This window comes from Strigops habroptila, chromosome 1, assembly GCF_004027225.2.
Source record: "Strigops habroptila isolate Jane chromosome 1, bStrHab1.2.pri, whole genome shotgun sequence".
Lineage (NCBI taxonomy): Eukaryota > Metazoa > Chordata > Aves > Psittaciformes > Psittacidae > Strigops > Strigops habroptila.
In genome coordinates this window covers 50,518,812-50,532,662 of record NC_044277.2, presented here as the reverse complement: position 1 = coordinate 50,532,662, position 13,851 = coordinate 50,518,812, and the positions used below count along the sequence as shown (strand labels likewise).

At 38.9% G+C, this 13,851-nt stretch overlaps 1 protein-coding gene across 3 annotated transcripts in view; it reads left to right on the top strand.

Moving 5' to 3' along the window:
* DLGAP1 (DLG associated protein 1) overlaps positions 1 to 13,851 on the top strand; it is a 398,543-nt gene that overhangs the window by 84,274 nt on the left and 300,418 nt on the right. The window contains exon 2 of one of the 3 annotated variants that reach the window (XM_030496364.1): positions 7,918 to 8,016. The exons of the other annotated variants lie outside the window; for them this stretch is intronic. The gene's annotated coding sequence lies outside the window, so the exon portion shown is untranslated. The remainder of the gene's footprint in view (positions 1 to 7,917; positions 8,017 to 13,851) is intronic. 3 annotated transcript variants of the gene reach the window in all.

The following is a 13,851-nucleotide window of genomic DNA, read 5'->3' as shown; positions in this document are numbered from 1 at the left end:
GCCAGCCTTATACCTGTCTCCTCACTATCTACTCACTAAGTCTTTCTACACAAGCATTCAGTGTGCAGTGCTCACTTACCCACAGCAGAGAGGTGATCTGGAAGGGATGTGAATGGCTTCACGCTTGCCTGTGTACTCACCAATGCAGCAGAGCTAGCGAGGCTGGAGACTGCAGCTGTAGGCAGCAAATTTCTATCCTTATGCACAAAGGAATTGTGGCTTGTTTTCTGAGTGTTGAAGGAATGCTGCTGTCCCATGCTAATACAGGCTATGTCCCTGGAATACAGTCTGCTGTGAAGCAGTCAGCAGGGGAATATGAGAAATAAGTGTTGGGATATGTACCTCAACTAACAAGAACAGTTTTTAGTGGGACACTTGAGAAATGTGCGAGTTGTGTGGATAACATGACTCACCCATGTTTCATCCATTAACACATACTTATTTAAATGATCCATTTGTAAAGTAAAAGCCTCACATCTTATGTAAATGTGCTATTAGATTTCAAGAACCTGTTGGAAAGGTTCCCAGTTCTACCTTTCTGTATCTAGCCCACTCTGCCTTGACAAATCCAAACAACCTGGTATGTTTTTAGCATGCCTTGCCGGAAAAGCAACCAAACTCAGGACAGAAGAAAATAAGGTGATTGCATCCTGCTAATAGGATATAACAGCACACTAAAGATCAACATGGCTCAATGAATTAGAGGATAGGCTATCTCATGGTACCCCTTTTGTTAGGAGGCTTTCATAGGGCGTGAGACTGGACTGGGTAATTAGTATGATCTTCTGTCTCTGTATGTTGTTAAATTTCATGTAGATACCCTTCCTTTCTGCCAAATGACTTATTTCAGACTAAATCATTTCCTTCCCTGAGAGACTAAATTTGGGGTTCTGAGAAGAGGAAAGATCAAAGTATCTTCAGTGTGCAAAGCCACTGTGTTGGCAAGGAATTAGATAGGACAAGCCTAGGTAGTCCTAAGCTGACAAGTGAGGTCCTGTTCTGCAGAAGACGGCTGAGGAAGTACTAAAAACCAAGAAAGTAGGAATGAATCTCCACTGGTTTATGCTGGTTTATGCTGAATCTCCACTGGTTTAATGGTGAGAGAAAACCACAGAAGTTGGTATGACAGGGTTGCACAGATGTGAGTGGAGACTAGGTTGGCAGGCTATCTCATTCTAAGTGGAGGTTCTCCCTTTGATAATCGTATTTTCATTTCTTATTACAAGATGTGATACCTTGAAGGAAGAACCTGGGTAACTATAGCTGTGTTGTTTATGTGCAGAGACATTTTATAATGTTCTAAAGGAATCCAGGCATGAAGCAGTTTGGTTTTAGTTGGGTTCTTTTAAGTCTTAAACAATCAAGTATTTCAAAAGATGTGTGTAGGCATAAGACACAAGTGAATGAAGACAATAGAGAGAATAAAAGAGTTCTTATTTTAACCAATGATTATGTTGTAACAATTTTCTTTTGTTACAGTCCTTGAATATAAAGTAAGCATAGACAAATACAAATGACTGTACAATGACAGTCAAAGACAGGATGTTGTGACTTTGAGCGTGCAAGTATCTTCGTGTTGTACATCTTTTTGTTATGTTTATAAATATGCATGCACCTGTTCTGATGCATAAAATTAGATACTCTGAACTTTTTAATTAGCTGTTCTTATGGTCTCCTTTGTACCAGGCTGGTTAAGTAGTAAAAGTTTTAGCTCAATGGCAGATGATGAAATGTTGAGAAAGAACATGCTTATATAAGGTAAGCTAAAATTTTTATTTAAGCAGTATGAAATACATACAAATTAGCTGAACGTTAGTGCTCAAATAGTTACTCAATTAAGTTGTGGTTACAGAGATACCCAGACTATAAATACCCTGTCTATAAATGCAGTTGAAGGACACTTGTAATTATTAAAAATATGCTGTAAAAGGGCTAACATTTGTCTTACTGATTGTTCTCATTCTTACATTTCTTTTGAAATCACCAAAGTTGTTCCATACATATTCCGAGTTTTAGAAGTCAGTAGAATAATAAATGTTCTAGGATACCTTTATTTCTTCTGTCTTGAGGAAACTAGAACAGATAACATACGTGTTTCCTCTCAAACTCTTGGATTCGTTTTATCCCAGAATGAAACTTGTGCTCCATAGCATACGGACTTGCTGTAGAAGCACTGAGGAAACCCTTGATTTTCAGATAGTAGGAAAGTCAGTAACAGTCTTGGTGGCCGTAAAGATTAGATCTTTTGAAATGGCTTACGTAACTTGCTGTGAGTGCAGAAATGGCTTGGCATACATGTTTAATGGTTTCACCTGTGGTGATGCTTCAGGGCAGCCTCCAAGCCTTAATGCTGAACTCTAATTAGTGTAGACAAGATCACAGCACTGGATTTCAAGGGAACGCAAGATAACCTGCAGACAAATTACCGCGGCAGTAACATGACAGGTCTTGACAGTATGTTCAAATCATTTGCAGAAAAAATACATCCATTGAATCCAACATTTTCTAATATTTTGGCTACCAAAACATTCTGCATCCAATAGGTAGCTAGACTTCTGGATAAGTATAGAAGTGGCACTGTATCTGGAGGGTTTATGGTAATTCCATAAGCAGCAAAGTGTCTCTGCAAAGGAGAGATAAACAGCTAGTAATCCTTATAATTCCCCACTGATAGCCTATCCATCTCTGCTATAAATTAGAAAGCCCAGTGATTGGAAAGGCTAGGCAGGGTGTAGCTCACAGCATTAATCACAGTATTAGGACAACAATGTGCTCAACTTCTGTGTCCAAAGGGCTGATATTTCTCTCTAGGTTAAAGTGACATAATGTAGTTTGGAATACATATTGATCAAATTCCCAATGTAGAGATGATTTTACAGAAGACACTGTTATACACTTAAAACTAAGCTGTCAACTGCAGACTTGGAAATAATGAATTAATTTTCACAATGAGGGCTGTTGCCATGATTTTATAAGCTCCTCAAGTTTCCAAATTAAGATTTTTTTTTTTTTTTAATATGTATTTAGCATTATCTAGAGGGAGTTAAGGTCAGTTTATCCTCAAACCTCCTCTCACTGGGAGATTGTGCAAATACTTCTGATCTTTTGGAATCTGTATGTGGTCATACGAGCTGCACTGGTAACATAGTCATTGTCTGTGTGCAAATTCCTGTTTAAACATAACATATGAGTGAGCACCTTTAAAAATTAGTAGTTATTAATTCTCAGAAACATATGGTTGAACTGAATACATTTAATCAGAAATTTTCTTTATAATAGCATTTCATTGTGGTGGTAGTCAGACAGAGACTGAAGAACTGTGGTTTGACCTCCATAATAGTTTGTCATATATTCCAAATCGTATCCGACTTTTGATTTAAAATACTTCATTCCAAAGTTGGATATTTTAGTACTTTGCTTTTTATCAGATGATACATTTTATGCGTTCAGATCTCTGCTACCTATTTCAAAGTCCTTGTGAAGAACATCACAATAATTGTACTCTGGGAATCTGTGTATTTTTGTCATTTCAGTGAGCCCTCCCTTCAGGGGACCTAGTTCAATAAACTATTGCTTGAGGAACCATTTTGGGAAAGAGTAAGGATTTTCCAAAATTGACAGTGCATCAACAAACTTTTAACTCTTACATGCATAGTAGCAGTGTATAAAGCTTTTGAGACAGCAGAAGTGTTTGTTTCCATCATCTTGTGTGTTCTTGCTTTGGAGTGATGATAGGGTTTCTGGTTTTGTAGTCATGAGAAAGGCTGAATGGGAATTTCTAGAGAAAGGAGTTACTAACTATGATATAAAAAATGCCTGCTCAGCCAAGTGAGAAAAACACTTGAACGCATGTTCATAGGGACAAAACCTGCAATATATCTGAAAGAGCCAGAATTATCGGGAAAAGGAAGATTTTGTTTAAGTGTTCATGGTATTGTGAGAGTATATGAATTGACATCTGACTATTAAAAACTGACAGGAGACAGGAACAGGAACTGGCAAAAGAGACACCATTTATCATCAGCACAGAGTAATTTAAACTCGGAAGATACTCTAACAAAGTTGAAGATGCATGTAACTGTAAATAAATGGCTGCAAGATGACAGTATCAGACAGAAGAGAGTCCCAGAGAGACATTCATGAAAAAGCAGTAAGAGCAAATACACCCTAAGTTCATAACTGGGAACTGTGGAAGATGAAGGAAAATACCAAACCATGAAGTGGAGAAACTTCCAGCAAAAGGTAAGGCAAGGCATGTATGTAAGATGTCAGTGGAAAGACATTTTGCAACACAGATCCAAAAGGGAACATTAGCACTGGATGACAGCAAAGGAGGACATCTTCAACAGCATAGAGAACGTCTTTGTATGCAGCTAACTTCTGAAAAATTTTCACAAAACTTCAAATGTCAGCATGTTAGTAATAATGGTCTGATCTACCCTTCCACTGGACAGACGTTTGAGAAGAGCAATGGAGATTTTCAGGCAGCTTTTTTTTATCATATTAATGGAGTCCTCTATAGCGTATCAGTCACCATGGTTTATATCTGGACTACAACCAGCAGAGTTTCTAGTGGGAAGCTGAATAAGGACTCTAGAATTTGTAGTAGTTGTTAAGCCTGAACAAAGAGGTCCACCCTAACTGAACATGAAAGAAACTAAACCAAAGGTTGCTGTTGATCCTTTGAGCTGTTAGAAAAACTCACAGAAACAACTAGGTAACTATCAAAAGTCTCTTAAGTACTTTTAGAAAGTGATGTGCTTCAATCTTTATTATTTTCTAGCGCAACCAGGAGTAAATTGTGTGCATGATAGTGTGGTATCAGGAAGTAAAATTCTCATTTCCTTTACTTCCCCAGGGAAAAAGGTGTGGAAATATACTTTGGAAAGCTGTTCAGATCCCTCTTTCCCTTCCAAAGTACTGGGGGGAGGGGGGGGGGGGGAAGTGTACTATCACGTATGACCTTTTCAATGCAGATAAGTGGTATTTAGACCTATGGATCTGAGGCATAAGGGTTATATTCCAGTTGTGTTTGTATGTCTGTGACAATACTGGAGTGCATGTGTGAATGATTTATAGCTCCATTGTGTTCCAAATTATTCAGCATTGCATAGTCAAAGCAAGACTGCCATTGGTTCCATGGTGTCCTCAGTTCTAAGCATTTTGACAGATTATATCAAAAGTCTTGTTCAGGATATTCTTGACATGAGAAACACTAATGTAGTGACCACCTATAAAGTTTGATTAATTTTATTTCTATTTTGATATCACACAGGAGTTCTTAGAAAGAATACAGGTTTTTGAGTGGAGTATTTGGTGGGTTTAACCATTAAACAGTCCTTTCTGTAATCTCTTGCCCTGTTCATCCTGCATTTTTCGAAGCTCAACAAAACGTAAAGAAGGGTTACTGTAGACATCATGTTCTTTGCCTGTGCAATTATGTTTCACTGACTAGGCAGTCGCAGACTGTCCTGAACAAGACAGAGTCATTGGGCAAACCTGACTCCATGTATCTGTAAAGAGTATTATAGTGATCAACAGAGGGCACAGTAAGCTTACAGAAGCAACAGTATGGTGTCTCGTACCTTTCCAGACCTTGTTTTACTAATCTCTCTGAAGTTATTTTGGGGTGTTCTAGTAATTTTTTAGTCTCAGTAGCCTCCATGTTTGCTTTTATTTATTTCTGATGCCTCAATTTGGGCACTTTATTGCAGTATAGCAGTGATGGGTATATACATTGCTTTTTTTGTTCATGGCGGTATTGCCAGCTCATTTGCATGTTACAGGTTCCTGCTTGAGGAACTTGTTGGCGATAATTCAGAGATCTTTGTCTTGCTATTCTCTAAAAACAAAACAAAACAAAACAAAACAACAAGCCCCTTAGTATCTGAAGCTAAATCAATTCTCTCTGTTGGTTGAGAAAGCATGAGAAAAAGGAAAGACTAACTGATGAAACTTTCTGGAGCAGAGTTACAAACACTGGCTGAGCAGATGCTTAATGCTGTCCTGACTGGAAACAGAACTGGTGGGACATGACTTCTTTTGTGCAATTTGGTGCCTGACCTAACAAGTCCTACCAAGTCAACTAGGCTGCTTCCAGAGACTTCAACCACTGCATATACAGTGCTGTGCTTTGTGGATTTGTAGCTGAGGTAATGGCTTCATTGTCTAATACAGACACCTTCAGTTCTAGTTATAAATATCAACTTAATTTTCTGATAGCAGTGGTTAAATCGAAAGGGATCATTTTTGGTGAACTTACGACGTGTTGAGGATACCAGTCTTGTAAACCTAGGAATGAAAACTCTTGTGTTGGTTCAGATGAAGATACAAACTTTTCATAAACTTTGAATGCAATAAAGCCTGTGTGGCCTTTTATTTAACTGGCTTTTTGAAAGCGCAGCTGGAGAACACAGAGTTGACATTTACATTTACACCAAGCTGGAATACTATACTAGGTACTTAGCTAGATAGTTGGGCTGAATTCTTCAGTGTAAAATGGCTGTGGATTTCACTGTAGCGTAACTGCTATCAAGAGAGAGGAGGAAGTGTCACTAGGCCAGTGGTTAGTACTTGTATGCCAGGAATAAATAAATTGAGCATGCAAAAGGTTTTAGAACATAATCAAAATCTTCAAACATTCAGTTATATACCATTATATGTCAAATTGCAGTTGTTGAAATGATGTATGTACAATGGGAAAGGTTATGATACTTCTAAGGGGATATGATTGTGCCTGGCACTGAAATGCCTGTGAAAAGGAATTGTGTATATTCCTGTGACTGCCTTGAGCCTTACACTGTTGAAAATCTATTGTATATTGGTTTCATTTTGCCTCCAATCCTGAATATTAAAAGTAATTTTGTCAGGTAGTATGCCATAACATTTCTTAAAGGACAGTGTGGCTCTGCCCTGCAGAAGGGAAGCCAGCACACCCAGTTTGCATTCTTGGACAACTCAGAACCCCACCCAATTTATCCCTTTAGAACCAGCATATGGAAAAGCAGGAAAACTGAGGTATATACACATTGGCCTCTTGTCCAGAGTGGGTAAGCAGTGATTTTTACTGACATGCTCAGACTCTTCTTTCAGTTCCTGTCAGTTGTTAGCCATATTGAATTTTACACATCAAAATAGATTTTTTTTTTTCAGGTACTGGGAAACTCTTCTTATAGTTGAAAACAGTTTGATGCAGAAAAAAAAGAAGGGAAATGAGCATTGGAATGCCACTTGGTGGTATTTTGGGTTAATTTGGGAAAAGTCTGATATTGCACACATTAGAAAACTTTGAGACTCATTTCAGTTGGGACTTCATGTGTGACATTATGAGATTGGGGGGGTGGGGAATCTTTGTCATTGCTTCCTGGAAGAGTATCATGTTTTGTCTAATTCAGACCTTCATTTTGAGGTCAGAAATTGACACTGTCACGTTGTCTGTTATTTTGTAGATGCTAAATTCCTTACAAATGTACCATTAGCAAGTAGCAGGCTTCAAGATGCTTGGAAAAAACCAAAATGTAATAATAGGTGGTCTGAAATGAAGAAGATGTGTCAAACAGAAAGGATGCTTTAGGTTATAAATATTCTAATTTATCTGTGTGTATTCTAAATTATTGTAGTTCAGCTCAGAAAGGCTAATTTTTCATGGTCTAGGACTAGGCAAATATCAGCCAGTGCTGAATTCTCAGGGCGTAATTCTGCTCAGGATTGTGGATAGGTAGTTCCTGGAGAAGTCAGAAAATTGCACATGCAAATTCAGAAGCAGAATTTGCCTTTAAGTGCAAGGCTTGCTTTAGTCAGTGTCATAGGAGATAGCATTGCACCTCAGGCAAGAAAATGTGACTGTTTAATGTTAGAGACAGATCTCATGCTTAAGCCAAGAATCTGAAGTATAACTGTTGTTTGTTTTTATTTTAGCAGGGAAAAAGAGCAATAATCCCAACTGGCAGTCCAAAAATAACCAGATTGGAGGGTGGAAGGAAAAAGAAGGAAAAGGAAAAAGAGAAAAATGGAGAGGTAAATTGTTATTCTGTAGCCACAATTCCAATGCAAGGAGGAGCAGGGAGGAAGCATTTTATCAGGAGTATGTGGAAATACAGTGTTTTGTGGTGTGTGGAGACTGCAAATGAGGAGCAGAGACACCAGTGCTACACCACAGCATTTAAAATGGTTAAGGAGATATTCAAGAGAGAAAGGGGAGCACATGATCTCCAGTTCTGTTCTGGAGACGTTAATATCTTGTGGTCAGTTGTTTCATAAATTTCCTTAAATACCTCCTGAATTTTGGACTATTACTGTTTCTAGTAATTCACTATAATGTTATCTCTCTCAATTTCTTTGGTTACTCCTGGTCTCCCATAAATAGTTCTAGTCTGGGTGGTTCAGTCATCAGGAAAGACTAATTTTTTGCAATGAAGGATGTTGGCGCAGCAGCAGATTAAAACCTGTCATTCCTCTTTCACTGATCATGACATTTTGGGTGTTGTGGATGCTGTGGAGTAATGGCATGCTTATGCTGATATTCTACAGTGCACATGATAAACCACAACCCCAGCAGGAGGAATGTTATGAGTCCTGAGATGGATTCTCCCTTTTTTTTTTCTGATTTAGAAGTGAGCTGTGATATGGTGTCATTTGGGTACTAGAAATGTGAAGGGTGAAAAGCAGAAAATATGAGACTCTAAAAATTATCTGAATCCACTCTTGATGTCTATTGCTTTTTTCCTCATGAAAATAAATTTAAATGTTTTCTTCCTGAGCATTTTAAAAATTAAATATATTCTTCCTGGAAAGTGCTGTTGCTAGGTATTACACAGGCTGCCTTTTTTAAGGTTTGAACCATAAATAAAACACAGTGGGATGTTTTAGCAATAATGTGTTATAGTTCTTTATATTATTTTACTTTAGGTTTATACCGTTGTTTTATATTATATGTTTGGAACTTGGACCCTTTCTTCTAGATTTTGTCTTAGGGATTGCAGTAAAAATTCCTAGTTTCCTGTGGCTATTTTTCTCCCCTATGCTGCAAAAGAATAGATGGCAACATGTAATGATACTCTTCAAAGCTGAGAGCTGAGTGGTGTGGAGAAGGCTGAAATAACCCAGGCTACACTCAAAGACTGTAAATGCTGCCTCTGGTTTTATTGCAGAAGCAAATGCTGCTGGAAATATTCATGAACAACAAGTTGTGCATGAGTCTGCAGTGTGCCTTTGCAGCAAAGATGTGAAGTCATGTCCCAGGCAATGTTAGCAAGTGTAACTGGCAGGTCCTTCTTCTCCTCTTGACACTTGTGAGACCACATTAGGAGAACTACAACCTGTTTGGGGTTCCCCAGTAGAAGAAATACATACAGAGTTGAGTCCAACAAAGAACTACCAAAATGGTTATGGGGCTGGAGTACTTCTGAGGTTGTGCAAAGTGAGGCTGAGAGGACTAGGTTTGTTCAGCATTAAAAAGAGATGGCTGGTGGGAGGTCTTACTGCTGTCTTCAGGTTCCTGAGGCATACAGAGGAAATAGGGCCACACTCTTTTTAGAGATGTGTAGTGAAAAAAACATAAGCCACTACAACAAAATGAAACACTGGAAATTCTGTCTAACTAGTGGGGATAAGGGAGCACATGTCCTGAGAGGCTGCGGGATCTCCGTCCTTGGGGGTACACAGAACTTGGCTGGACTTGTTTTGAGATGGGTGCTTGGACCATACAAGCTCTAGAGGTTGCTGCTAACCTACTTGGGTTTGTGTGTACTAGTGAAAGGACAAGAGGGAGATAAACTGGTTTTCCAGTGGAGCTATGTAGCATAGGAGGCATCTCTGTAGTTAGAATTATTTGACGGCTTGCGGGTTAGATTTTCTTGGGGTTTTTTTTGCTGAAACACTTACATGGCTCTTACCTTAACTTACTTGAGGACATTTCTATAGTTTCTTATTTTAAGATAAGTTTTGAGTATTTGTATGTCAGATTTGCAATCATAGCAGTAAATCTTTTTTATTGTAATAACTCTAGCAACTGATAAGGACCTTAATGATCCAGTGCCCCATTTCTTTGTAAGCTTTGATCAATGAAGTAAGATAATAAAATCAGTTTCTGAATTATTCTGCTTTGGGTTTAACTTGGATGCTGCATGTAAATAGTAGAGATTATGTACACTTATCTGTGTCTCAGTTTCAGTTTCAGGCTCTCAGTAAGCCCCAGCAGATATGAAATGGATATGAAAGGTTATAGCAATATTTAGAAGGCTCTTTTCAGAACCATGGTTCTAGAAACTTGTTTTCCTTGCAGTAATTTTAGGTTCTGAAGGACAGGATAAACAGCTACCAGTCTTCCAAAGAGGTGAGACCCTGAGTAATCCAGTCTCTGATGGCATTACTTTGAAAGAGGAATGCAAAAAGTACACTTTGTGTAGGTTTATTTTAAATCCCTCACTTGCTTTGAACCCATTTGCAAGATGTTGTTTACTCTCTGGAGGCTGCTTTCATGGACCTTCCTGAGAGGTGAAGCTGCTCAGCAGTTCACCTACTTTGAGCCCACACAGATTGGGCAGCCTTCCAGCTAACAAAATCTCCCAAGTAAGGATTTTCGCATACCAGTGTGACCTATTTGACACAGGTAGTTTCTTTATTGCCACGCATCAGTCACCTGCATATATGGTTTTTTCACTATGTTTGGGCCTCTCGGGAAGAAGGGTGTTTGGACTGCTCATTCATCCTGTAGTAGTCTCCTGGTATCCCTCTTTTCCCAGTAGCCCTCAGAGCAAGGTGTGAGCTGTATGAGCTATTCTGATGGAGGCACCTCATCCACTGATCCACTGACTCAGGAGCCATACAGCCCTACTATGCCCCATCAGATCAGACTTTGTCCATATGTGTGCATATAAGGTGCCAAGAAATACATTGTCACTGCTGAACCAGCTTATCCCACTTGCAGTCTGTTCCCTTTGCAAGCAGTCTCTGCCAGGCAGAGCACCAGGAATGAATGACAGGGATTAGCCTAGCAGTGGCTGCCCTCCTCTCATGGCGACTGCAGCAACCCAAGTGTATGTGTTGTGCAGTGCCCACAGATTGGACTTGGTGCAGTGTCTGTATCTGTGCTTGTGAAAACCTGGGCTTCTTGGGACCACGATTGCAACTGTGTGAATGGGTATACTGATGTGCTCAGAAGATGCAGTCACTTCGCTGATGATGGCCTCAGTGGGCTTTTAGTGTAGCTGGCGTAACTGTGTGACGCAGTTTAGTCAGATGCTCAAAGCAGCAGTGAGGCAACTGCATTCTATGCTGCTTCACTGTTTTGTACTCTTTTCCATTAAGTAGTACTCATGGTCCTACTTCTACTTCCACTAAAGTCTGTCACTGGTGCTGGGAAAAGAGATAGCCTATGCACCATACTAGTATAATTTGGATTATTCTGAGAGTGGAAGAAAGAAAAGATAATTGAAAAGTGAACTGAAAGAAGGGAAAGTCATACAAAAATAAATTCTTTCTGTGTGATTTTGTAGTCAGTGCCTCGTTCTCTCCTGGATAAATTAGAATTACAGTTTTTAAATAGTAAATGAAAATTAAGCTAGTATTAAGCTCATATATAATTGGCCCTTTAAAGTATGTTAACTATTATTATACTCAGAGAAACGCTAATGAATTGCCAGCTTCCTGAAATCTATATACACCTCCTATGAACTACCCAGACTGCTGTAAAAGAATTGTGTCATCAGTTTGGCCAGCTGACAAGGCATATGGCAAACTCTTTTTATGATGCCTGTTATCTGTAATGATAGCTCTTTGTGTAGCTGCACTATTCTCTGAGCAAGAGTAGAACAGTAGTGCAGCAGTTGCTCTAAGTGGAGCAAACTGCAAAAGGACAAAAAAAAAAAAGAAAAAATAAAATTGAAGACCAACGGTTTGGAAATGTGAGAAAAAGAAAAGCAGTGCAGTCACCCAGGGGAGTTTCTGTAGCAGCAGTAATCTGAAACACCCAGGCATGTTGCCAAGAGCTCCAGTGGGTTGTTAATCAAAACTTCCAAGCCTCCTGCCAATCCAAGGCTCTCTCAGCATCAGAAGGGAAAACTGTCACATAATGATGTGATATTTAACTTCCGTAAATAAATTTTTAATAGTTTTGGTGAGGAGTATTTTTGTCCTCAGCAGATTTTTTTTCTTTTTCACCATATAAAAACATCCTTCCCATTGGACTTTCAACTGAAGCAATGTATTTTTATACATTAACACACTTAATTTTCAATAAACATACAGGATACTTTTTGATACCTCTTTTATTAGCTGCAATTAGGTGTTCCATTAGTAATATGCAAATCTTATAATTCTTCTTAGGAATAGGGTGAGGTAGCATTGAGAAGATTAAACAGGTGTCTATGTAAAGCAGACACTTTAATTGTGATGTGAAGTTTAAGTAAACTCTGTATAAACACTCCAGTTTATCTCTATATAGTTAACATTAATATATGGCTTTGCTTCAGGCATTTAATTAACTGAAAAATAATGTCAGCCACTTCCTGTTTATAGGGGTAGTTGATTTCTTAATAATATTACACAGTAGGCATTTTTTTCAGCTGATGCTGACAAATCCCATTATCTAGGGAATGTTTCTACTGTGTAATCTTAGTAACGGTGAAGGCAGCAGCGGTTTCAGTCTATCTCATCTTAATTTTCTGCGTGATGGATTTTTCAGTTCACTCAGAGGAGGAGGAGAAGGCAGCAGGACATAAGAGGGAAGTGTGCTCTTTGGCATGGTTTTCCCTTCCTGCTGCTCACCTGGCAAGCCCTCGGTGGTCCTGGCGATGATGCTGGAAGAGGCAGAAGGGAGGGCAGGAGGCAGCAGCAGTAACCGCTGGCCATTCATTCTGAGTGTGTTCCCAGCACCTCGCTGTTCGCTCTGCTGATGGTGGGGTCTGCATTAATTTATATGATGTGGCATATTTTGAGGGGCAATTTGCTGTTATGGGAATGGCTGAGAGTACACAGGGATGCCAGTGAGCTTGGAGAGCTGTTTTTTTGTAGGAGCTGTGCTGCCGTAGAAACCGAGAGACTATACGTAAGCATTGGCTTTCCATGTAAATAGACATAATTGCCTTTGGTCTGCCTAAATCTTGGGGGAGAGAGAGATTTATGGAGCTCAGGAGACGGGAATTTCCCTCCCCCATGACCCTATTTCCCAAAAATACCATATGCCAACAGGATTCTTTTAAGGGAACTGTTAAAAGTATTAATGAAACAGAGAGACCATCCTGTGTTTTTTATAGTAGAATAACCCATGTCAGTTGGAGAAATGCACTCACCAGTATAGTTTTCAGCCTGTCGAAACAGAGTAGAGGAGTTTGATGTGGAAGTACAGTTCTGTGTATTTCTTCATAGGTCTCAGTTATTATTTATTTATTATTATTATTTAGCCCCTATATTTCTACTTACCAGAATGCCAGATATTGACAGTAGAGTCATTATTACCATAAAGATCCCTGTGTGACGTGATAAATCAGTCTGTTACGGGCCAGAAGGCATACTTAATGGCCTTAGGCAAAATTGATGGAAAGTAGTAAACCAAAGAAGCCGGTATGTATAAACTTAAATTCTTTCATTCCAATAGGGACACTCCTTAACTCAGTAGTAGTTTGGCTTTAGTTTAGTTTGCTATATTTACACTGTAGCTATGTAAGAAATATATGTCTTGTCTTGGATCACTGACTAGTTTAGAGTGCTGAAAGAACCTACATATTTTAATGCAGACACAGGAGGAATAAAACTGAGGCTAACAACTTTAGATATCCTTGAAAATGAAGCTTTACCTAAGGTTAATAAATTAATTTCACTGTTTTGCCTATCTGACAGCTCTTTTGAAAGGCA